The sequence below is a fragment of the Taudactylus pleione genome, unplaced genomic scaffold, assembly GCF_031769625.1.
Source record: "Taudactylus pleione unplaced genomic scaffold, aTauple2 ptg000557l, whole genome shotgun sequence".
In the NCBI taxonomy this organism is placed as follows: domain Eukaryota; kingdom Metazoa; phylum Chordata; class Amphibia; order Anura; family Myobatrachidae; genus Taudactylus; species Taudactylus pleione.
Window position 1 is genome coordinate 2,261,705 of NW_028284959.1, and position 27,898 is coordinate 2,289,602.

Consider the following 27,898-nt stretch of genomic DNA (forward strand, 5'->3'; position numbering starts at 1 on the left):
TTTGAGGAAAGTGTAAATATTTTAGCCAATCATATTTTTTGTACCCCATGTATATTTCATGTTTTCTGTAAAATCGGCCATTGCCATCATGAGAGCCGCAGCCATTACCAGGAGAGAGTTGCTGATCCTGGTAAACATACTGGACAGGCGGATTACATCCTCAGAGCCGCCCATTTCCAAAGCGGGCGGCCTATGCGGAGGTGAGGCAAGCCCTCCGATCAGCGGGGTATAGGCGCAATATTGCCCAGTTAGAGAGGCGCTGGTCGGACCTGCACCGCTGGTCGCCTGCGCTCCTCATGAATTTGCGGGCGCAAATACGCAGACGTAAGTATGTGTTTGTTTAAAAGTAATAATTAGTGGACTGTTAAAAATGTATGTTCCTTTGCCAATTATTTTAGTCAATGTTAAAAATCCCTCCTGTATGTTGTCCCTATTGTCCAGAATGTGTAAAGTGTACTTGTATTGTGTAGCCGAAATTCTAAAATATTTTTATTTTGGGATTTTATGTTTACATTTTAGAAGCACAGTGGAGACAGAGAAGGGCACGCAGAAGGCAAAGACATGCTGGTGGAAACCAGCAGCCCTCACCTGCATCTCCTCAACCCAGCCCTCCCTCCCCACCGCCATACTCCCCCAGTAACCCTCCCTCTTCCAATCCTCCCCAAGTCTTCCTCCCTCCCCTGCCCACTCATCCCAAATGTCTCAAATCTCCCCTCCATGTGATCTTTCCTGCTCCATTTCCCCTTCAACTATTCCCCCCACTCCCGAGTATTCTCCCTCACCCGAATGATCTCCGGCACCATCTGTTGCTGTGTCGGAACACTCTGAGGGTATGTTTTTTGGGGGGTTTTTTTGGTTTGTTGTTGTTATCCATGTATTTGTACAAATTTCTGACCTTTTTTTGTTGGTTTAAAAATTTGTTGTATGGGGTTCAACATCATTGCGCAATAATGCTGTTTTTCAGAATTACGACCTTATGTTTAGAAGGTTTTTGTATTTCAAACATTTGTCCTCTTTTTTTGCCACACATTAAAGGGTGTAATTCTGCATGTAAAAAAATGTTGGACCAAAGGTGGGTGCCTTTCCATAGTGTAAGAATTTGAAAAATTTATTAGTAAACCTTAAAACATTTGCAGTAATGTTGTATATTTTTTAATTATGGGTTGGCATACATTATCCACCTCAAAATGGCTTTCAATTTTTTAAAACAAACAAAAAACAACATTTGCATTTCATTTAAAATATTTATTAAATAACAAACATGTTGCCAACAGGCTTTTACTGGTAAAAAAAAATTCATAACAAATTCACACATAACAAATGTCCTCATGGTTTGGCTAAATAAAACATCTGACTTAGTCAAACATAAATAACTATAGTAAAAAACAAACAGATTTTTGATTGGGAAACATAGAAATTACTAAAACAAAAGGAAAATTAACTAAACATGTTGGGGGATATCCGTGCAAAATGTGTTAGTTGTCCAAAAACATACAGGGTATTGCCAATGGGTTCCATTTTTTTTGCAGGTTTTGGAAAGTGTTGTGATTTGGTTGGTAGGAAAAGAAAACAAAAGAAAAAGGTACACATTAAAATACATTTGGGAAAATTTTATTTTACTTTTAAAAAAATTTAAATATGCCTACCTAAAAAAACTTGAAACAACATCATCGCGTCTGCCCCCCCCCCCGACAGCATCACAACACCTTCCTCCGGGGGGCCATCCTCTGGCAAGGCCTCCTCTGGCTGCATGGGTACTCGACTCCTTATTACAATGTTGTGTAAAATCCCACATAGGACCAAAATGCGAGAAACCATATCCGGCGAGTACATGAGTGCACCACCAGAGTGATGGAGACACCGGAACCGGCCCTTTAAAAGGCCGATACAGCGCTCCACCACCTGCCTGGTGGCAGTAAACGCAGCATTATAGTGAGTTTGGGGCCCTGGTGTAGGAGTCAAATAAGGAGTCAGCAGCCAGGGCGTGCAAGGATATCCACTGTCACCTGATGGAAATGGGACACCAAAAGATACATACATTTACCATGAGAACTTGTTTACACTATTTCTAGAAATACATACTGGATTTTTACTTACCAAGAATCCATGCATCACCAGCTTGCAGTGTGCTTAATTTTGGCCAAATCCCTGAATGCTGGATCATGTACGCATCATGGCTGCAGTCTGGGAATTTTGCATTCAGGGAGAGGATCTGGAGGGAGGCATCACAGCACCATTACATTTAGGGAATGGTAATGTTTTCGGTTCCTATATATTTGTTCCCTGCATACAGGGGGCTGAAGTGCTATGTGAGTTCCATCCACTACCCCTATGACGTGTTGAAAGCCTGCAATTTCAAAAAACCTGCTTTACCACATCAAGGGCTTCCATATCCAAAGGCATACTAATAAAATGTGCTAGATGATTGAAAAATGCATCTAGCACATGCCTCAGGATCCGTGAAAATGAGGGCTGGGAGAGGCCACCCACCAGCCCCACAGTGGTTTGGATGGACCCTGTAACTCCGCCAACAACTGTGTAAGTGTTGAGATTGCTGTAGGAATGTTAATCTGACTTTCTAGACCATTCTTTATTATTGAAAGAGTGTCTAGGATAATATTTGGAGGCAGGCGATAAGTGGTTACAACCACATCATCAGGCATTCCACAAAGGGTGACACGTGTTCTATATATCTTGGCCCTTGCACGCCTCCTATGCCTATGCCCAGGAGGTGGCTGAGGAAGGTTGGCGGGGGTCAACATGGCCACTATTAGCTGTCCAACATCGCTCTGTAAAGTTAAATTTATATTTTTAATTGGTTCTACAGAGTGTTTTTTGATTATTTGTGCAAAAATACTTAGCTTTATAATAATGGTGCATATTCTTACAGGGTCAGGCAGTGCCATCTTCGGAAATCACTACATGTGTATTTGTTGTATGTTTTTAAAATTAGAGGGATTAATAAAAAAAATTAGATTTTTTGAGGTCAAACCAATATTACTACTTTTAGTGTTAAAACCATGCTTAATATTTAAAATCGCCAATATGAATTGTTGTTAAATGTACAAATTTACATTTAAAAAATAGATCAATAAACAATATTCCAAGTAAAATTTTATCAAAAATTTAAAACAAAAATATAAATAAGTGTAGGTTTGAATAAATAGACACTTACCTGGATCAAGTCCAAAATGGAGTGTTAAACACCTTTAATAAATATTTAAAAAAATATAAAAATTAGTGTCAAAAAATGTATTTTTTTAAGATTGTTGATCCCCAAAAAAACAAAATCAAAATGGAGTAGGCTGGCACACTTACTTGATTCTTAGAATAACTTTGGATTTTGGAAGAAGACAAAAGCCCGGCCAACCAAACCAAACAAGTAACCGGCTCAAGCACAACAATTAACGGGGTTTGTTAAAAGTCTGAACCAATCAAATTTGTCAATCAAAAACCACCACCAAAAACAAAACACAAAAAAATAAAAAAAAGGAACACAAAAACCACCACCACAAAAAAAAAAAAAAACAAACACCAAAAAGAAAGGAACACAAAAAAGAACCACCAAAAAGAAATGAACACAAAAAACAAACACCAAAAAGAAAGGAACACAAAAAAGAACCACCAAAAAGAAATGAACACAAAAAACAAACACCAAAAAGAAAGGAACACATAAAAACCAACCCCCCAAAAAAATCTAAATAAAAAACTCCAAACAGAAAAAAAAACACACAACCAAAATAAAAATAAAAATAAAAAACTAACACAAGAACCTCTCAAACAACACACACAAGCACCTCTTAAACAACACACACAAGCACCTCTCAATCAACTTCAAACAAGCACCTCTCAATCAACACACACAAGCACCTCTCAAACAACACACAAGCACCTCTCAATCAACTTCAAACAAGCACCTCTCAATCAACACACACAAGCACCTCTCAAACAACACACACAAGCACCTCTCAATCAACTTCAAACAAGCACCTCTCAAACAACACACACAATCACCTCTCAATCAACTTCAAACTATTTAACTACTATCAAACACCTCCTGCACCACCAAACACTCCACCTACAACCCACAAGTAAGGGAACATTTGGCTTTGCCTTAAATAAAGAAACCAAACCCCAATTATTGAAACATGCAGGAAAGGTATGTATTTGTAGTTAGGGAAATAAGGATGCACGGGTAACCAATCCAGGGATGCGCTCACATCTAGCACAACCCATGCAGTGATTACGGAATGCAGGAAAGGTGTGCATTTGTAGTTAGGGAAATAAGGATGCACGGGTAACCAATCCAGGGATGCGCTCACATCTAGCACAACCCATGCAGTGATTACAGAATGCAGGAAAGGTGTGCATTTGTAGTTAGGGAAATAAGGATGCACGGGTAACCTATCCAGGGATGCGCTCACATCTAGCCCAACCCACGCAGTGATTACGGAATGCAGGAAAGGTATGCATTTGTAGTTAGGGAAATAAGGATGCACGGGTGACCAATCCAGGGATGCGATCACATCTATAAAAAAGTCTGCACAAGCAGTATTCTTCATGCTCTCTCACAGGTTAGCAGAATGTCAGCCGAGGAGCATGGTGAGCCGAGGCCAACTGAGCCAGGTAAGTGCAAATCACATTTTTTACACAACACAAGAACTGGTCATATTTCCCTAAAAAAAAGGTAAAATTTTTTACTATTTTAAAAATTGTTGTAGGTGCTGGGAATCAAAGTTCACCAATAGAGGAGGAGGAAGTGGGCCCAAGCAGGCCAAGGCCAAGGCCAAGAAACCCTCCATTTTCACGGATCAAGCTTGAGACATTGGTGACCATGACAATGGAGAACCGAGTCAATGCACCCAGAAATATGGGGGCTGGAGAAAGAGACAGGATTTGGGAGGAGATATCCAGGGCTGTTAATGCTATGGGGACAACCTACAGATCACAGAAAGTCGTAAAAAAATGGTAAGAAAATGATATTGTGAGTGTACTGAAGTCCAAAGCTTGATCTTATTTAAAAAAACTAACACTTTAAATTTCAAAAATAATATTGACAGCTGGACGGATTTCAAGTACCAACTGAAGAGGAAGCTACGGAGTAGGGTGGACCATGCTGCGGGGACAGGTGGTGGTCCCATCACTGAGGAGCTGGCCTTGACAAGGTTGGAGACGTTGGCTCAGGGATGTGTGACAGAAGAGGAGATAGTCGGCGTCTCCGCTATGGACACTGACATGGCCGACTTCAACGCTCCACATATGCAAGAAGGTAATTTAATTTTGTTAAACAAAAAGTATAAAGCTGAAACGTCTATGTTTTTTTTTTTGGAAAAACAAATAACATTTTTTTTTATATTCCAGACTCAGAAGAGGTAGTGCCTGCTCCTGAGGTCTGGTCTGGGTCCAGCACAGATGGAGTCTCTGCAGGGGAGGATCCAAGTACTCCATCTGGGGACCCTGTGGTGTCTACTCCAGGGCAACCATCAGACCGAGCAGTGCCTCTCCTCGCCAGGTTGGTCTCCCAAACTCAGGAGAACACATGTGTTCTTCTGAGGATGGAGACCACTCTGGTGAGGGTGGCGGTGGCCCTGGAGACCATTGCTGGGGCCCTAGATCATTTGGCCAATACCCAGGAGCAGGCCAACCCACCTGCCATGATGGAGCGAGACTCCCTCCCAGGACCACCACCTCTGGCAGCCCAACAGCCACCCCCCCAAGTATGGAGAGCCCTATGCCTAGGCCAGAGGAAATCCCATCTACCTCTGGCCAGGCCAGTCGACGTGTTACACGCCAGTCGGCTGTCCGTAGTTTACCTCTTCATCCGAGCCGGCCCAAACAACGCAATGAGCCCTGGATATCTCCTCCCTAACCTGTTGTCCAGTCCCCATATTTCTTGTCACCAATGTCTCAAGCTCTTTTATTTTTTTTGACAAAAAATGTATGTTTTTTTTTTTTTTTAACATTATTTTAATTATATACAAATGTTGCCGAAACAATTATTATTTACATTGTGATGAAAGGCAAATTTCAAAAAAATAAAAAAAATTCGTACCAAAAATGTGTTATCTTTAACTATATCAATGTATACAAGGTTTAAAAAGTGTGGTATCTGAAAAGGCTGCTACGCAAAACACAATGCTAGATGTTTTAAAAACTGTTTTATCCAATAACTGTTTAAAAAGCACAAAGAAACATTTGTGTTACGAATTCCCTAATGCACACGCAAGCGAAATGAGTTACAAGGTAATTAGCAGTGTTAATAGTTACAATGCAGCAATCTTAGCTGCTTGGTTTGTGTGGTTCCAAATCGAAACATCGCAGGTAACATCAGATTAACGATTGTACTGTTGTGGCTTACGGACGCTTCTTGCCTACCTTAGCCTGGACGATCAGCCTGTTCGTAGAGTGACGTTTTCATGCATCCGCAATTCTTGGTCGTACGAAGCAGGTAATTTATGCACTCCCCTAAAACGCCTGGAAACACTGAAGAACGCCTCCGTTTCCCTACCACCACCCCCGTATACTCCCACAAACAGTCTTTCCTGTCAATCAACTTTAGCAATCCACTTCCGTGTCGGAAGCCCTACGACCGACAGTATTTTTGATCGGTAGAGTTCGTACGCACATGCGTACTGCTAGCCATGCGCAGGCGCAGAAAAAAAAACGTATGCGTATGACCGTGCGGCCGCAACGACCGACTCTGAATGAGGTCCTAAGTCTTTTACAGTAACTCTACAGAATGCCAAGTGTTTGTAAATTGTATTAACAAATATGCCTATTTGAGCCTGTACAATTTAATGGAAACCAGTTGTTGGCAAGTGAAATAGTCCTTTAAGATGGTGTTCCTATTTATGATGTATAATATGTATACTTATACTTAAGTGGAATTACTGTAATGACAATATCCCATTATAGAATCTGTTATACAAAGAAGAACATTCCTAAAGACAAGGCAGAATTTCTCCTCTTACAGAAGGGCGCACCATATGTTCCACTATATTAGACACCACCACAGTCCCTCTGATTCATCCTCTTTTATTGTAGACCCAACTGGTCCCTCGCTATAACTGACGAAGAGTAGATCTGTGCACCTGTTGTCTATTAGTCTGTACTGTATCAGGGTTTTTTCTCCTACTTTATTTTTGCTATAGCATACAGTATATTTGATTTTTGTTTTTCTAAAGAAAAAAATAACACATCTCTGCAAAACTCATTTTATACAGCCAAGCAATCTATCATTTGCATGGCGTTCAAGCAAGAAAATTATATTTCTTATGCCTAGCTATTATTAGTCTCCAATTCTAAGTGAAATTTGGACTGGAGGCTAAAATAACTGAACAAACAGGAAGTTGACAAAAAAAAAAACAGTTTAAAATATATAAATCAAGAGACACAATGAGAAATTGTAGAGCTGCGCGAACAGACATTTGTTCTACGTTTGTACAACTGATGCAATTTTTTATCATAACAAAAGGGACAAGTCTCTGTCAGGTGCACTGATAATACAAGTCAACAACATTCATCTTAATTTGCTTCACTGAGCTATGTATTACATCTGACATTTTGTCATACATTTTGAGCCTGGAGAGCCTGTCGCTGATATCGTTGTTTTATCAGTATCAATTTTACTCTTAATTCTAAATTGTTATCATCAGTTTTATTTTTATTTTTAGAAGATGAATCTGCTAATTGCAATTCCTTCATAATTGAATGGGTATAGAAAATGGAATTAATTTCCCTTCTACTTAATTGACAAGGAATGTGAACAACAGAAATGATTACTAGTCCCAGAAAGAAAAAATAATTGTCTATTTTAAATGCCATCTAATACATCAGACATGGTCATACAAACCAATATATATTTATTTACAGAATGTAATAAATCTGCTGAATAACATACTGCGATGTGTAAGTTGAAAAGAGCAGAACAGGGAGCAGGTAAGTACAGAGGAGAATATATTAAAATATCATTTACAATCTCGGAAATCACAATGTCGACATCCCAAATGTGAACAGCTATTATGTCAACATTGTTGAAATGTCGACAATGAACATGTCTGCATCTGCAAAATGTCAACATGTTCACAATGTCGATATTTTAAATGTTAATATTCTGCAGAGAGTGGAGGGTTTAGGATTAGACTGTGAGGTTCTGAATTTGTTGTGGACCTGGGGTGGTGATAGGAGCAGATACAGAAGCAGACTTAAAGGAAAAAGTGTTTTTTTTAATAAGTGACTTAGAAGACATGGGAATGGCAAAATAAAAAGTCCAGGTATAGCACTAAAGTGCACTTGATAACTGTAGTGGGGGTTAATGAGAAAATGTCCAGATAGTGACAGGCAGGAACAGTCCAGTATACCGGTATGGTGAGCTGAAACAGAATGCAGGAATGATGAGCTGTAGCTGATGCAGGCAGAGGTAGTGAAGTCCAGCTGGGAGTGAAATGAAGCAAAGTGCAGGGAAACAGCAGGTTCAGGTACTCAGGCAGGTAAGAAGGTATATGGAGGGTGCAGGGTAAGTCCAGCAGGTTGGAGCAGGCAAGGTTCAGGCTAGGAGCGTATACAAGCAGGCAGGTAAGGCACAGGTACTCTCTCTCAGCCGCAGCTGAGAAACACGTTGAGCACATGACCTACCAGGATTGGACAGACGGAATCACATGGCCGCAGGCAAGATGGCGGCGCCCATGCCAATGGAACGGAAACACCGCCAGACCTTACCAGGCCAAGTGACAATGTGCCTGCACAGAACCACGCGCAGCCAATGCCCCTCGCCAAACACCAGCACCGCTGCCAGAGACCCCCCGCCATAACGACCTCACAGGTAATACCCGGTGTCTACCGTGCCGAGAAACTCTGGCCGTGACATAGGCTGTGTCAGTGGAGGGTTAGGTATATAGTATATACTCACTGCCGGAAGCACCACACAATGACCCGAAGTCTTCAGGATTTAATTGCAGGACCCAGAAGACACCACTGGATTTGACATACCCACCACACCAGGCAGGGCTGTAACAGGGCTTAACAGCACCCTGTGCCAGCCCTGACCCCTTTGTGTATAATGTCATGATGTCATGCTGTGACTGGGCAGCTGTACACATGGCAGGGTGCTCCGGGCTGCACTACCACAGCGTTAGTGGCTGCAGGGTGTCATTCTAGGCACCCTGCTAGCCAGAAGCAAGGGCCTTGGGGCAGAGATGGTGCCACCTGTGCTCTAGTTACAACCCTGGTACCAGCTACTAGATCACCAGCGAAGTTTTGTAAACATTCTATTAATCAGTGTCGACAAGCTGTATATCGACATTACGACCATGTCAGCATCCTCATAATGAATGTTGACCATTCATCATGAGAATGGTCAAAAAGAAATTTTCTATAATGAAATTGCCAGTAAGAAAATGATAAACATATCTGAGGGTGACAAGGGAAAATACTGTCTGGTTTTGCATTCAGTCCTAACTATAGGCACACACATGCTTAGGAGGATTACTACTTTTGTCTCCTTCATGCATCTCAGTCGCCTCCCAGGGAAGAGGCTAACTCATTTTGAATCCAAGATGGTTGATGTGAAACAGCTCTATTTGGTTACAGTAGCTTTGAATCGACCATCTTGGATTCAAAATAAGTCAACCTCTTCCCTGGGAGCTGGCTGTGATGGAGATGCTTTAGGTAGGGATTGAGGCTGCTTAGGGGGAGTGTTGGGCGTACTCCCTTACACACCCCACTTGCATGTTTTTTTGCAGATTTCTCTTATTCTCCCGCAGCTCTTGCTATCTCCCTTGAACTCCGCATGATCTGACTTACAAAAAAGTTCTCACCTGATGTTACTGTCACTTGTTAACTCCTTCCAATGCATTGTTCTTACCTGTAAACAAGAGGAAAAGAGATTTACAATAAAGAATCCATTTTATTGTCCCTCTGAGCATCAGATTTTCAATTTAGCTGTTTTCAGTGTGGAATTCTGATTGAATTAAGTTTGTGATGATATAATTTCCTGATCGCTCAGCTTGTATAAAGCATTAGATAATCAAAATAGGGTGATAGTCAAATGGGCGCTGTTTAAAGGGGAGTTTCAGTCTCCCAAGATATCATTGACTACAAAAAAAGGGGATAAACAGCGCTAAAGTAGTAACTAATGGTTCAATAAATTCTAAAATTTGCAAGAAGATAAAAATATGGCCTGGTTAAAATGCTATATATTTAATACTAGACAATCAATAAAATTACATACTATATAACTATTCGCTTAAGTCAATGCTATATATGCAACACATAGAAAGGAGTTAAGGACCATTAGTATTAAAATAGTCAATTAGGAACTAATATTCCAAGCAAACTAAAAGCCAGATGTGCACAAATGGAGACACATCCTGATAAATAACCAGCAGATGGGCTATGTATTACCAGCTTGATATAGGTCACAATTATCCGTATAGTCGTCTTTTCAGCAAGATCTCCTTGCAAAATGATGGAGTGCGTAGTGCTGGAAAAAATGTATGCAGTAAAGCTGGTCCAGATAAAAGGGGTGAAGTGGTCCATAGTATCCAGGGTGTCCAACTGAGTAATTAACTTAGGTAGGTAGTTGGCTTACCTCGTTTCGTCATGGTAAGCTCCCACAACTTCTTTAGAAGCAATGATTACAGATGTGTCCTGATATATCTTTGCCTATAGAGCAGCACTCTGGCTACCCTGATGCGGCATGTCACTACACGTTATGGCATGGCTTGGTGTACTGTATGCCACGAAAGACTACACGCCATGCAGTACTCAGTTTAACCGCTGGGTGGCGAATGCTCCACGAATGAAAGCTACAGTACTGGATACAATACTGTAGCAGTGGACGATGATCTGCGAGAGGCTGGCCAATCACGTTTAGGCAGTGTAAACAGTCACTCCTCCAGGTTCTTGAAATGATTACTTTGTGTAAAGACTAAATTGCTCTAGACATTATACTCATTATGGGCCATCCGTACTGTATACTGTCGCTACATGATTTAACTTTATGCACTTTCCTCATCCCTTCATCTCCAAGTTATGACATTAGACTATAAACCACTACTGACATTGTATTGTACACGTTGGTGTAAAGACACCTGCTAGACATGACATACAGTACAAAATAGGTGTAACAGGTGCTATGGCTGTCTTGTGTGGGCAAGTGGGTAAGGTGCGCGCTTTCCAAAGCTTGTGCATTGGGTTAGAGGCCCGGAAAGGGACAATATCATTTTGTAAATCAATATTTTTTATTATTATTTTAATTTATTCTAAATTACAGGTTTAAATAAAGGATTAGATTTTTTGGTGCATGAGTCCTGTGTTTTATAAGAATATGTATTTACGTTGGTGTAAAGACACATGCGCAGCATTTCATAAAGACAGAGGAATTCAAGTTTAATATTATTAAGGTACTTTGCTGAACTTAGGGCCTGATTCAGACCCACTCGCTAGATGTATAAGCTCACTCCCAGCATATGCAAATTCGGGTAAGTGACGGCATGGCAGGCGATCACAGGGCAAGGCATTAACAAGCACTGCGATCACTTCAGAGTGAAATCCCACCGAGTGACATGTACTGTGACGCTGCCTTTCAATTATGCACGCCTATGAAAGGGTGTTGAGGCACTCAGGCACGCCTGATTTTGCACCTCTACTCCCCCGTTTCCAGTGGTCAGCCCCTGTCACCACCCACATACGACTTCTCCTGTCACTCACTCTACAGGGCAGTCTATGCGCAGCAAACGAACGCATCCCGATCTCTTGCATTAGTTTGCGCAAGTGCATTGCGATGCGTACACATGCACAGATAGAGACCAGAGGCAGATTTACGTCTCATGGGGCCATAGGCAAGATAGTCATTTTGCGCACTCTCTCTCTCTCTCTCTATATATATATATATATATACAGTCAGGTGCATAAATATTGAGACATTGACATAATTTTCATATTTTGGCCTCTAGTCACCACCACAATGGCTTTGAAATGAAACAAACAAGATGTGCTTTAACTGCAGACTTTCAGATTTAATTTGAGGGTAATTGCATCCAAATCAGGTGAACGGTGTAGGAATTACAACGGTTTCGATATGTGCCTCCCACTTTTTAAGGGGCCAAAAGTAATGGGACAAACTAAACAATCCTAAATCTAACTTTCACTTTTTAATACTTTGTTGCAAATCCTTCGCAGGCAATTACAGCCTGAAGTCTGGAACGCATAGACATCACCAGACTCTGGGTTTCATCCCTGGTGATGCTCTGCCAGGCCTCTACTGCAAATGTCTTCAGTTCCTGCTTGATCTTGGGGCATTTTCCCTTCAGTTTTGTCTTCATCAAGTGAAATGCATGCTCAATCGGATTCAGGTCAGGGTATTGACTTGGCCATTGCATACCATTCCACTTTTTAGCCTTAAAAAACTCTTTGGTTGCTTATGCAGTATGCTTCGGGTCATTGTCCATCTGCACTGTGAAGCACCGTCCAATGACTTCTGAAGCATTTGACTGAATATGAGCATACAATATTGCCCGAAACACTTCAGAATTCATTCTGCTGCTTTTGTCAGCAGTCACATCATCATTATATACAAGGGAACCAGTTCCATTGGCAGCCATACATGCCCATGCCATGACACTACCACCACCATGCTTCACTGATGAGGTGGTATGTTTTGGATCATGAGCAGTTCCTTTCCTTCTCCATACTCTTCTCTTCCCATCACTCTGGTACAAGTTGATCTTTGTCTAATCTGTCCATAGGATGTTGTTCCAGAACTGTAATGGCTTTTTTAGATGTTGTTTGGCAAACTCTAATCTGGTCTTCCTGTTTTTTAGGCTCACCAATGGTTTACATCTTGTGGTGAACCCTCTATATTCACTCTTGTGAAGTCTTCTCTTGATTTTTAACTTTGACAATATACACCTACCTCCTGGAGAGTGTTCTTGATTTGGCCAAGGGGTTTTTCTTTACCAGGGAAATAATTCTTCTGTCATCCACCACAGTTGTTTTCCATGGTCATCCGGGTCTTTTGGTGTTGCTGTGCTCTGCGGTGCGTTCTTTCTTTTTAAGAATGTTCCAAACAGTTAATTTGGCCACACCTAATGTTTTTGCTATCTCTCTGATGGGTTTGTTTTGATTTTTCATCCTAATGATGGCTTGCTTCACTGATAGTGACAGCTCTTTGGATCTCATATTGAGAGTCGACAGCAACTGATTCCAAATGCAAATGTCACACCTAGAATCAACTCCAGACCTTTTACCTCCTTAATTGATAATGAAATAATGAGGGAATAGCTCACACCTGTCCATGAAATAGCTTTTGAGTTGTTAGTCCCATTACTTTTGGCCCTTAAAAAGTGGGAGGCACATATAGAGACCGTTGTAATTCCTACACCGCTCACCTGATTTGGATGTAATTACCCTCAAATTAAATCTGAAAGTCTGCAATTAAAGCACATCTTGTTTGTTTCATTTCAAAACCATTGTGGTGGTGAATAGAGGCCAAAATATGAAAATTCTGTCAATGTCCCAATATTTATGCACCTGACTGTATATATATATAATCATATATTCTATATACAGTTTATCTGATCATATATTCTAGCAACACAGTCAGTTCAGCCTGCAGCGTCTCGCCCCATTCGACTATACCATCTCAGTCGCAGGTAGTGGGAGCCGTTGTGGGGGTCTTTGTTTATGTTCTTTACCTGTCTGATTTCCGTTACTCCTCCTTCACTTACCTCAATATTTTGAACTCCCTAAATCCACACCTCATACTTGTTACCCTATGTCTCTGTAACTGCCTCATTTCCATCAGCACTCTATTTCTGCCTATAGTGCTTTATCCTCCCTTTACAACAGCCTCTTTCTCCACCCTCTTTACCTACATTCCCTATCCAGCTCCTCTTTACCATCTTACTCCTCATTCCTTTAACTCTTAGGGGCCCATTTATCATTGAATATTTGAGGTATAATCCCCAAAAACACACGTTTTTGGGGGTTTACCTCAAATAGTAAGTTTCCCCCGGACGTATTCCTCCCATACCTGCTGTGATCCCTCCACTCCTGTGGCAGCCGTATCCCCCATAAGCGATGCATTCTGGATTTTGGCCCCGCAGCTAATACCACCTGAAGATGGCGTTAGCTGTTGCAGCCTATGGGCTACACTGCGCATAAATAGTCAGCGGAGGGTTCATTGTCGCCGCACATGTGCAGTCAGCGTGACTCCTCAAGGGGGCGCTATGATCACATTTTGCAATGCAATCATGGGAGGTACTGACATGCCACAATCGCATTGCAATGCAATCATTAATTAATGAGGGACTTATTCACTATTCTTTACAACCAACACTCATTCCCTTTACCTGCTTAATTCTTTTCTCACCCTCTTTACCATGTACTTGCCTCATTTCCTTCAATCCTCCCACTTTCCTATCACCTCTATCATCCATTTATCCCGTTCCTCTTGCCTGTCCCCACCAACTTTACCCATCCTGAGCATCCTGTTCCCATCACCGTACACACCCTTATCCCTTTCTTCAGCACTGGTATAATAGTGGCAGATTGCCTTACAAAACACACATTCTCCCCACTCCAGCCCCAGAAAGATACCCTAGTGTGAGCCCTTGGTTCCCTGACTTTGAACACTGCCTGTCTGTCTCACACAGGCGCGCACGCTCCACTCTGTCTCTGTCTAAGCCAAGCGGGAGAGGAGAGATAGGGCTGATAAAGTCTGACAGGAAGCCGCAGTGCTGATGCTCCCGTGCAGTAAACGACTTCCAAGTCAAGTTGAAGTGTGTCTGTGATGTGACTAAGGAGCCGTTCGCAGCAGGGACCATCAGCCCCTGTCAGAATTATCAGCCCAGCTCGACTCAGCAATGGGTTACAGAATGAAAAGCAGCAGGCCAGGTGGGAGAAGTGAAGTGAGGCAGTGACTTTGTGCGGCCGGGCAGCTAGTAGTGTGAGAGAAGGGAGGGGCGGGACGATCGGGGAGAGTCATGCCTGTATCCGGCTGTCACAAACACGCCACGGCCGGGCCCTGGCAGATTCCGCACAAGACATAACCCCCGGGCTCAGCTTACCACTGTCCCTCGGTGCCTCCACCACCGGTCATGCTTTCCTTCTTCCTGTGGGCCCTTATATAAAAAAACACTTTGATAGTAATGCTGGTAGCAGTTTCATGCGGGCCCCCTAGGAGCTCCCGGGCCCTAGGCGGTCGCCTGTATTGCCTTGTGGAAAATCCACCTTTGATAGAGACTATTGGCCAGCTACGGGCATTTACATCACAGTGAACGGGTCTGAATCAGCTCCTTAATACATTGTTTCAAACTTGTCACCACTTTTCATTTTTATGTTATGGCCACCCAACTGTATTTTACTCTAAACCGCTATAGACATTGTATTGTACTCATTATGAGCCATCCATACTGTGGGCCTAGCGCACTGCTGAACGCAGATTCCTGCTGTTTGGATATGCACAATTGCCAGACCCGTTATGTGCATGTGCAGAACGGGTCTGCGAGTTTGCTTGCAGACTGTTAGTGATTGACAGTATGCTGTCCTTTGGGGGTGGGGAGGGGGTGACAACAACCTCCATTACCCGAAACAGAGGTATGTCGCCGCCACTGGGGGGGGGGAGGGAAGAGGCCAGGATTTCTTGGCTTCTTCTTCTAAACTGTGGCGGCCGGCATTTTTGAAGTGCGGCCTCCTGGTCGTTAGTTAAGCTGTGGGTTGCCACCCACAGCTTAACGACCGACCAGGTTGATGGTCGCGATGGTGATCACCATCGGGGCTTACGACCAGACCCTAAGGTTGGGTCTGGGCACTCGTAAACCCCAGGGAGCTTTCTGCTCTGATGAAGCAGGAAGCTCCCCTCTGACATCACTGATGATATCAGTGCGTCCGCACACAAAACAGTAGGCCTGTTTTGGAAACAGAACGCCTGTTTTGGAAACCACCCCCCCCGGCCCGCCTACCAAATGGGGTTAGCTGTCGATCAACATCGACAGCCTCCCCTTTGGTAACGAGCTCCGAAGCGAGAGAGTTTCCCTGTCGCTCCGGGGCTTGCGCGTCTCCTCACAAGTGAAATAATTAGCTCTACCTGTGGTTCTTTTAAAATGTGTCAGTGAGTAATGAATACACCTGTGCCCCTGCTGGGTTACCTGGATAATGTGAACTGTGTGGGGTCCTGAGGACTGAGTTTGAGAACCTCTGCAGTAGATGATATGTTGTGGTGGTTGAGGGGCTGGCTACTGTATGAACTCACTGGAGAGGGCTACGTGGTCAAATTACAAACATTGATATGATGTCTTGCAAGCATGAGCCTTTCATTAACATAATAAAGGACAGGTTTTGGTAGTCATTTATGCAGTACATGTACACCAGTCTATGCAAACACCTGTGATCTAGATTAGAAGTCTCTCAGAGAAGTGTGGGGTGAGGGTGGGGTGGAGGCTACCTATGAAATCAATCAGATCAAGGTCTCATCACAGTAGGGCACTGCTGTTGCACTCACTGCATACAGCATACATGCCTTGTAGCTCTCGTTGGCCATTTTGTCCACTTGATTCATCCCAGTTGTCAGCAGAAGGTTCAGACACATGCTGAAACAATATGCATGTACTGTATACTGTACTTTCACCTGGAAGACCTGCAATGTTTAGCACTCCTTCACCACTGGCCATATTTGTAAACATTGCCTGATATCACTGTACTCTCTACAATGCATCCCAGGTACCAGAATTGGGCCAAGCCTGTCAATTTTGATGGAAGCCAACATAAAATACCAATCCACAACAATTTGAAAGAAGATATCCAGCCAAGATGCTGGGCAATATTCAGGATTGGAAAGGATGAATTTACAGTAACAAAGATACAATAAACAAAATATTGAATGGGTTGCTACGATTGGCTAGAAAACAGCCATGGAGGATGTGAATCAGATGGCCCGTAGTAAAAGGACAGCGAGCTTCCAACAATGAGTGGCTTCCACATGACCTGAAACTAATGTGATGTGATGAAGGATCCACCGCTCATGGTCTAACTTAACTCATCAATAAAAACGATACAGTACAGTATTGTACTGTGGTGGGTACTGTATTGTGATTACTGCCAGTGGCATAACTTCATCCCAGGTGCCCGGAGGCAAGATAAATGTTGGTGCCCCCCAAATTAAAATTAACCACCCCCCAGCACCTATGCCAGCCCCAGCTACCACCGCCCCCCTATGCAGTTCCCCCAGTAGTGGTCCCCCTGTGCAGTGCCCTCTGTAGAGGTCCCTCTATGCAGTGCCCGCCTATGTAGTGCCCCCCCAGTAATTGTCCCCCTATGCAGTACCTCCAGCAGTTGTCCCCCTATGCAGTGCCCCCATTAGTAAGGGCCTCTATAGTGCCCCCAGTTGTAATGCCCTTTTAGTGCCCCCAGTTTTAATGACCCTTGAAGTGCCCCTGTAGTGCCCCCAGTTGTAGTGCTCCCAATAGTGCCCCCAGTAGTAAGGCCCCTGCAGTGCCCCCAGTAATTCCCCAAGTAGTCCGCCCCCTGTAGTAAGCCCCTGTAATGCCTCCAGTAGTAAGCCCCCTGCAATGACCCCAGTAGTAATCCCCCTGGAATGCCCCCAGTAGTAAGCCCCCTCAAGTAAGCCCCTGTAGTAAGCCCCCTATAATGCCCCCAGTAGTAAGCCCCTTGTAATGCCCCCAGTAGTAAGCCCCTTGTAGTAAGCCCCCTGTAGTAAGCCCCCTGTAATGCCCTCAGTAGTAAGCCCCCCTGTAATGCCCCAAGTTGTAAGCCCCCTGTAGTGACCCCAGTTGTAAGCACCCTGTAATGCCGCCAGTAGAAAGCCCCTTGTAGTGACCTCAGTAGTAAGCCCCCTGTAATGCCCCCTGTAGTAAGTCCCCTCTAGACCCCAGTAGTAAGCCTCCAGTAGCGACCCAGTAATGCCCCTTGTAGGCCCCCAGTAGCAAGCCCCCTGTAGTGACCCCAGTAATGCCCCCTGCAGTAAGCCCCCAGTAGTGACAACCGTAATGGCCCCCCACGTGTGTGAGCACACAAGAAAAATAAAATCAAAATACTTACCTTAATCCCCGCTCCAGTGCTGCTGCCGTCCGCCCCGGCACCAGCTCCTCGGAACTATGGGAGTGACATCATGACATCACTCCCATTGTGCATTGCGGGGTCCGGAAGCTGGAGCTCAGGAGTGAGCTTCGGCTGCCGCCGGGGGGAGGGAGGGAAGAAGGAGCGGGCGCCCGCTGGCAAGACACTCAGTGGGCACCCGGCAAATGGAGGGTGCAGGGGGTGCGAGCACACCCCCTGCGCCACCCATAGTTATGCCACTGGAGCTGGAGCACCGAACAGCGGCGCTACTTCTCCATGCAGTGCCCGGAATGGATGGGTGACAATGGAGCCAGGTGCCCCCTTCAGGGCTGGCGCCCGGTGGCAAATGACTCCATTGTCTCCGGGAGTTCCACCACTGATTACTGCTTATACCAGTCAGGGCCGGATTAAGGTCTGTGGAGGCCCCTGGGCAACAAATTTGTGGGGATCCCTATATACCACAGTTTCCCGTCACCCTAGGAACATTTTTTTCCCTTTTTATTCACCTCAGTAGTAATGCCACTCTTGCAATGCCCACTGTAGTAGTGCCCTTTATGCAATGTCCCCAGTAGCAGTGCCCCTTATGCAGTGCCCCCAGTAATGGTCCCCCATATGCAGTGCCCACTGTAGTAGTGCCCCTATGCATTGCCACCTGTAGTAATGCCCCTTATGCAGGGCCCCCAGTAGTGGTCCCCCTATGCAGTGCTCCTTATATAATGCCCCCCATATTGGTCCTTATATAGTGCCCCAGACCCAGTAGTGGTCCCCCCTATGCAGTGCTCCTTATGTAATTCCCCCAGTAGTGGTCCCCCTATACAGTCCCCCGGTAGTGTCTCTCATATAGTGCCCCCAGACCCAGTAGTGGTCCCCCCTATGCAGTGCCCCTTATAAAATGCCCCCAGTAGTAGTTCCCCCCTTTGCATTGCCCCCAGTAGTAGTCCTCCCTATACAGTTCCCCCAGTAGTAGTCCCCCTATGCGCTGAACCTAGTAGCGCCCCCCCAGTGCCCCCATGAAGTGGCCCCCTCTATGCAGTACCCTCTGTAGCGCTCCCCCTATGCAGTGCCCCCTGTAGCACCCCCCCTATGCAGTGCCCCCTGTAGAGGCCCCCCTATGTAGTGCTCCTTACACACACACACACACACACAAAAAAAACTTACCTGAATCCCCGCTCCTGACGCAACTGCCGCACTCAGCTCCAGGTCCTGGCTCTTCTGCTTCACTATAGAAGAGACGTCAGCGTCATGATGTCTCTCTTGTCACACGCTGCGGGAAGAGCCGGAAGGTGGAGCTCATGAGTGAGATCCAGCCGGCTCCCTCCATTGGGCAAAAGCCAATGAGGGTCTGTCTGACTCTCATCGGCTGCTGTAACAAACACACAGTTGCCGGCGGCGGCTGTGTGTTTGTCACTGTGTAGTGTGGCCGCACACTCCCTGCGGTCTACACTACACTAGCAGTGGGGACACTAGCGTCAGGTGCAGACAGCGTACTGCTTGTAGTGGGGGCCTCTCCATGTGAGTGGCGTGCCTAACGGTAAAAAGGGCGTTTTTATGGGAGTGCATAATTAGTAAAGGAGCGTCATCGACCACGTCATTTGGTTGTCTTTTAGCCTGAACTGCTCGCAGTGATTGCGGTAAGAAAAACCTACCACAAGCACTGCGAGCAGTTCAGATGCCTTTTGATGTACCCAATTAATCTAATAAATACCGGAGATGACGTGTGTTTCGAACGGCAAAGGGGCGTCTTTACAAAATAGCGAGCGCATTTTTCATCAACAAACCGCAAAGAGCGAGCGTTCAATTTAAATAGCCGTCCCCTTTTTTGGAATGACCGTCCGCAAATAGCGTACGGGTCAGAATCAGGCCCTCAGTCCTCATGAACCCTAACCGCTCATATTCCAGGTATGCAAGCTGTTGCTACTGTGTACAGTATTATTATACATGTTGTGAGACACATGAAATGTAAGGGGTCCTGAGGACAGAGTATGAAAGACTGGCATACTGTTTGTAAAGTACAGTACTGTATGCTTTGAAGAGAAGTCATTGTACTGTGTATTTCTCGCGAGCTGCACCCCACCATTAGAAGAACGATCTCCCTCGTTCCATCTGACTATCCCCCAGCCTGCATTGCTTCAAGCAGGCGCCGAAAACCCACCTGTTCATAAAAGTATATCCGTCCTCCACTTATCCATGTCAGTGTACCTTACCCTCTGTCATCCTCCAATATTCTCGCTCCTGCTTTCTGTCTTTAGCTTTCCTTACTGTGCACTGGCTCACTCATTATCTTCTGTTTGTCTCCCCCTTCCCTTTAGACTGTAGGCTCCATGAGCAGGGTCCTCCTCCCTCCTGTTCTTATCATCAACTGCACAGTACTTCTCTTGCACACCTGCCATTCATCCTCCTTGATATCTCTGTCCCTGGACTCCAATCATCTGTTCTTGTTTTTTCAGATGAACTACAGTAGACCCATCATTTGGGCCCACGCTAACAGCTACAGTACAGGTTTCAGCTGACACTGTGTATTTTAATTGCACATATTGCATCACTGGACCATAAACCTTACAGTATCTACAGCACGCCCCCTACAGCACCATCCTACTGTATGAAGACCCAGCATTGTCGAGTTCCCAAAAGAGTGGACATTTTTGAAACCTTCTGCCAGGGGCATAACTGCAATAGGTGCAGTATTTTGAGGCCTCATAGCAAAAGATTGTAAGGGCCCCTATTTACCACCCAATAAAGAAAAATATATATAGCATATGTAACTCTGACAAGGAAGATGGGCCCCCCTGAACTCTGGACTCCATAGCAGCTGCACCCCTTGTACCTATGGTAGTTACACCCATGCCTCCAGGTGTATTTTTGAAGGTATTTTTGTTCCAAATTTGTAAAATAAGTTCACTGTACAATATTTTTCTCTACTGTTCACTGTTAAATTGAAAAAGACAAAACAGGGTGTAAAACAATAAAATTGTAATAATTATGAAAATAATAAATGTAAATTAAATAAAATGTAATAAAATATAAAAAATAAATGGTCCACCAACATGTGGACTGTTAACCGAAAGAACATTATCACCCGAAGAATTTGTTCTGTGGAAAATAAAAGAAAAGAAAAAGGCATTACAACACTAATATACAGTACAGTACTATATACTGTAAAATCTGGACATTCACAATGTACAGTATTGTAAGTAGTACAGTACTGTATAGTGTAGTAGTAAGCATTGATGTACAGTACTTTACCTTGGGTGTAGCCCATATTGGCCACGTGTGGCGCGTGTGCCATGTTGGTCCTGGCGATAATGTAGGTGGAGAGGAATTAGCTATGTTTTAGTAAAGATTACAATATGGCGCTCTACTGTACATTATTTACATGTAGTGTATACTCTTTTACACTGAGTTTGCATATGTACGCCCACAGGGATGATGAGGTAATCAGTACAAAGCATAGTAAATATGAGCAGATTATGGAGAATACACACACACTGCTCAATATCCGGAGACTGAGGCTGAGATTTTAGTTCGTGACTCACAGAACGAATAATGGAGTGAATCCATTTTATCTGTGAAATGCTGAAACAATCGTCCATACAGTACACACTGTACACTAATGGGCCAATTTATCATTCAATATTTGTGGTGTATTCCCCAAAAACACCCGTTTTGGAGGGATAGCCACAAATATTAAGTATCCCCCTCATGTATCATGGAGGGATCGCAGCAGATATCTCCAATATCTGGTGCTGTCCCTCCATTTCCCCCGGTACCGCAACCCCCGTTTCTATGGCCGATGTGACGGTGTCCGATTTATCAAGTTAAAGCAAAGCATTCCGGACCTTGATTCCCGCACTTTACGCCATCTGAAGATGGCATAAGCTGCTGTAGCCTATGGGCTACACATCGCAAATATGTCTGGGAGAGAGTTCCATAGAAACCTACCATGGCAATCGCTGCAGCACATGTGTGGTCTGTAGACCGCACATACGCGGGATTGCCAGCACAAGAGTTAAGTCCCCGCTGAGGTGTTCATTTCACTCCGAGCACAACACAGGGACGGGATCCTTTCAGAGCCCTTGTCCTTGTGGGTGCAAATTGACACATCCGAGCGGTATGATTGCATCCTGCAATATGGCACCCAGATCACATTGCAAATGCGATCATTGATAAATGGGCCCATAAATTAATCCGATTACCCGATAATTGGCAAACCAGTCCAATAGTTGAATAGTGTGTACCTAGCTTACAGTAACTCTCTCACCACTACAGTAAATTACCTATATTTGACCACTCAGTCTCATCGGCTATGGAACTCTCCATGTCCATAGCTGACTCGTCAATGATAAAGCGATCCTTGTGTAACAGAAAAATTGATTGTCCATCCATGTACTGCAGCAGTGGTTCCTGCCCTCTTACCTGAGTGGGGCTGCTGCTGCGGCAAGTCTGGCCCTGGCCGGCCGGAACCCGGGCCTGCGCAATGAATATGGCAGGTGCATAACACCAGCTTCTGGGGACTGCATTGTTTGCAGCCCCAAGAAGTCCTGTAGGGCTGCCTTAAAGGCAGAGCAGCAGCTTCCAATGGAAGCCACTCTCTGCTAATTGCAGCCCTGACTGGCAGACTCAATGGTAAGCCACCTCCATTCACAGTGTAGCCAGTGCAGTCATGGTGATGATTTTAATGGGGGGGCTGCAGCCTCGCAGCCCCTAGGTAAAATCCATCACTGGTGTGCAGTAATGGAGAGGTGCTCTGGCAGTAGCCGACTTGTAAGTATATGTTAATGAGTACTATAAGTGGGTGTACAGTATATGCTATGTTAATGTCTTTCAGAGGTAATTAGAGACTACTGTGACCAATGGGTTTTGCCAAGTAGGTCCACTACCACATACTGTACCAATACTTGGGGGGAGGCACTGATAAAAAATGGTACACCACTTAATGGGAGGTTTAAAGAGGGTACATTTTAGACAACCTAGAGTCCCTTTAGAGGTTAAAGGGGGGGTTACTTAAGCATTACCGGAATCAGTGCTCTCCAGCTCTCCGGCTGTACATGACAGTAGTACTTACTCTCTTGTGGAGGGGTGGTTTTCCCTGCCTCCACCTCCTCCTCCACCTCCTCCTCCACCTCCATCACTACTATGTATAGGTTGACTGAAAAAAAACGGTAATATAATATATTATTTTCATAATTATGATTTTTAATACATGTGGAGAAATAATTGTTACAGTAGTTGCTACAAGTGCAGTATGGTATAAAAAATATAGGGAGACAATGTACGTACAGTAGTATAGTATATACGTATAGAAGAGCTTGGGCCAGGCGCCACCTCCTCTGCGGCCTCCTCATGCCTGCGCTGCTGCTGCAATTGTCGTCCTGTGTAAAAAAACAAGTAAAAATTTTTTGATTAAAATACCCTCCTGTAGTACAGTGCTGTATATGAAAAGTCTTCCCCCAAACCCTCAATCTGTATATACTGTATATAAAAACAAATGTTCTGACTGTCTGTCTCACCAACACCCTGCTCAAACCCCTAGAACTATAAAATTCTGGAATTTTGTGTAAGAGGCCATCTTGTCGTATACCTAGAGATGCACACCCATGTATTTAGTCGCACAGCTCACATTCACTGAATTTTTCTTTCAACGCTCGTATCCCCAGCCGCAGCGGCACATCTTTCACGAGCACACTGCTGCTAGATCAGTCGTGCTCGGCTACCCCGCTCCTAGCTCTGGGGGGCTTGGCTGCTTTGTAGCAGGTCTCATTGCTCAGCGGCCATTTTGTGCCCACCTTGTCGCGTCCTTCGATGCATGTCCATGTATTTGGTCCCACAGCACATGTAAACTTATAGCATCATTGCTACTTATTCCTCTTACAAAAACCATGGCCCTGATTCAGAGCCAGACGCTCTGACCAGAGCGCTCGCTCTGAATCAGGGCCCACCTCCATTAATATGGAGCGTCCTCCTGGACGCTCGTATAGCTGTGGGTCACCACCCACAGCATATACCATTCATGCAGGACGATGGTCGCGATGGTTTGACCATCGTGACCATCGAAACTGTGAGCAAAAGCCTGCGGTTGAGTTTTTCAACCGCAAGGCCAGGAGTGATTTTGGCTCTATCAGAGCCAAAATCATTCCCATTGACATCACTAGTGATGTCAGTGGGGCCGGCTTCAGACGGTAGGCGTTCCCTTGGGAACGCCTCCGTCTGGCAGGCACGCCCCCGACACGCCCACCAAAGGGGGCGTGCTGTCAGTCAACATCGACAGCACTCCCCCTTTGATGAGACACTCTGAGCGAAGGAAAGTCCTTCGCTCGTCGGGTCTCGCGCATGCGCACGACGGAGCTCCCTCCGTAGTGCGCATGCGCAGTGCGGGCCATCGACCCACTTGCGAGCGGACAGCCGCTCGCGAGTGGGTCTAAATGAGGGCCCATGTTCCTAGTCTCCCTGCATGACCCATTCAAAAATGCTCTGTTTCCTGGACTTCACTTTTAATTTATGAGTGCTGTCACTTGTGCAGAAACACCTTTCTTATTAATTAAATACAATGCAACTTTCTTATCAATTAAATACAGTACTTCACAACAAAGGTGATGGCATTCAGAAATTGAGTGATGTCTAGAAACAGAGCATTTTGTCCCTTCTCTAATGGGTCATGTTGGGAGGTACAGTATGACATAAGGTTGGTACACATTAGACAACCCCCCCACGGCGATGCCTGATGGAGCCATTGAATGTCATATCGGGTGGTCGGTACACACTGCAGTCCAAGTCACCGACGGCCCGCTATGTAGTGCACCAGCACCATTGAAATTGCCACTGCCTGACATCGTGGTCACTCTGTCGTCCATACATGCACGGACTACGGAACAACCCCAATGTCGGGCAGCGTGGGCGGGCATAGTGGCTATATACTAGACAATGTACTCGATATGTGGACCCGATAAGACAATATATCGTCTACTGTGTACCTAGCCTTAGTCACAGAGTAGCGGCATCCTTGTTTACACTACTGTATTTTTAAAAATGTAATTAGCCAATATTCAGCTTATTATTTATAGTATCCTTGTACTTGTATTTCAAGCTACATACACACACACCGATTTAGTAAATGAACGATTTTAGTAAACAATTTTCATTCATTTTTTCAAGGGAAAAATGAACAAAAATCGTTTACTAAATCGTTCATTTACTAAAAGTATTGAACGATTTTTTTAAACTACAAACGATTTGTGCATATTCCCTTAATGAAAATCGTTGAGTTGGTCAGTCTGACTGAACTACAAACGACAACTCAGAAAGTGAACAATCTTTTCAACGATTGAACGATAAACGATATTGTTATCGATAATCGTTCAAAAAATCGTTGTGTGTGTATGCACCTTTAGAGTGAACTGAATGGTGCGAAGTTGGTGAAGAGTGGAAATTTGTACACTGGAGCTCGTACCTGTCCACTCCCACTTGCCAAGAGGTCGGCTGCATCAGTGCCACAACTGTCAAAACAACGATCTTCCAAGAAGAAAGCAGGAAAGGAGAATGTACCTGTAGTCAAGCCAAGGTAGAACGAAAAACCTAAGAACCTCGGTGTGGCACAGTCAATTGGCAATGTAAACGAAGAAATCCTGTACGTGTCTTCCCTTGGTGGCACAAATGTAGAGCAAGAAATGACTGTGGGCTCTAGCGGGGATCGCCGGAGGGCAGCTGCGGCAGATGAGATGTTCTTACATCTCATCTTTAGTGCTTTCTGCTTCGCCCTGGTAAAAAGGCAAAGCAGGAACAGTTATAGCGGCACGATAAGTAACAGGACTGTACAGTAGGTGGCTATATATACTGTATACAGTAAATATAAGTTATTCAGTTTCACTACATGCTAATGTAATAGTAAAACACAGTAGTTTAATAAAGATCTATACAGTCTACTGTTAAACAATAGTAAGGTACTGTGTGTCATTTTAATGTACAGTATGATGTTTGACCTACTAAATAACCTTTTTGTTTTCTCTTTCCGGTCAATATCATGCACTGACCATTCGCAAAGTATCCCAATCTGTATACAGTATGGAACTCTGGACCATAAAGCTTATCTACTGTACAACCTGTACACCACCATCCTATGATGACTCAGCATTGTCAAGCTCCCAAAAGAGTGCACATTTTAGAAACCTCTGGCGCTGTTTTTGAAGGGTTATTTTTGTCCCGAATTTGCAAAAATCTATTGAGTGTAATTAGTAAAAAAAACCATTTTATTGTACAATATTTTTTTTTCCGTACTGCGGTATATTGGAAAATTGTGAGCTCAGTAGATTAATTCAAATAACTTTGTACATTAAATACTGTACAGTAGTCAGAAAGCTGAAGTACATTGTTACTGTATAGAGTACTGGAATTGAATTGTACTGTACTAGAGTATATTGTACTCTAGATGACTTTACATTTAATAGCATTTCAATAGGACCACATACAGTATTTGTACTACAGGAAAATGGTGAAGAAGTGCTACCCACTAACAAAACTTACAGTACTGTATACGACCCCAAAAAAAAATAGGTATAGTAATGTAGTCAATCTGTGCACTGATCAGCAAAATATAGCTCATAAAACATTATTATTAGTATACTGTCATTTAAGAATAGAAAAACCAAAAATTGTTAAAAAAAAATAATTTCATTAATTAATTAAAAATTGTTAAAAAAAAATTGTTAGTAAAAAATTAAATGGATAATGACAAATTATAAAGTATTTACTATTAATCTTTGGCAGGGGATATACTGGAGTCTACAGTAATATCATGGTATGGGATGTCGGCACTCTGGAACTCGGTGGACAGAATTCCAATGCAGGAATCCTGACAGGGTTAGGGTACAGACCTGTTGGTAAGTATCCTATCCCTAACCCTAACCTAAACCTACCCCTGCCCCTCCTGCGCAGCCTATACCTAACCCTCCCCCTTCATAATATAGGAACTAGAGTATAAATACACTCATCAATTTACTGTAAATAAACTCCTAAAGCTACAGTATAGTAAGAGTTTAAATCACAGACATTAGAGTATTGTTGAATTACAGTAACTGTAATTTTTGTTGCACTGCTTGTTTGGCCTATTAAAAAAAAATATTACTACTAAAATTGTTATATTTCTCTTATTTTGGTCATGAGTGTGTTACTTTGGTCTATTTAAAAAAACAAATCTGCATGTTACGCTACCTACTGTTACTGACTGGGAGAGGTAGAGTACCTTTTAAATAATGGAGGCCTACAAACACATACTGTACAATAGCAATTATCCTCTTACAGCACCCACTGTTAACTAAAGGGGGATAGAAGTTTTGTTTTTTTAGAAACTTGCTATTAACTTACTCTGTCTTTATTTAATACTAGGTGTGCGTCTTCTGGCAAACACAGATATGTATTTTTATAAGTGACAAAACTCACACACCAAATGATTCAATACTTTATTTAATTCTGTATTAAAGATTGAAAAAAAATACTGATGTACTGTACAAAATGACATTGGCCCTGATTCAGAGCCGGACGCTCTGACCAGAGCGCTCGGTCTGAATCAGGGCCCACCTCCATTAATATAGAGCGTCCTCCTGGACGCTCGTATAGCTGTGGGTCACCACCCACAGCATATACGAGCGTGCAGGATGATGGTCGCGATGGTCTTGACCATCGCGACCATCGAAACTGCGAGCAAAAGCCTGCGGTTGGGTTTTTCAACCGCAAGGCCAGGAGTGATTTTGGCTCTATCAGAGCCAAAATCACTCCCACTGACATCACTAGTGATGTCAGTGGGGCCGGCTTCAGATGGTAGGCGTTCCCTTGG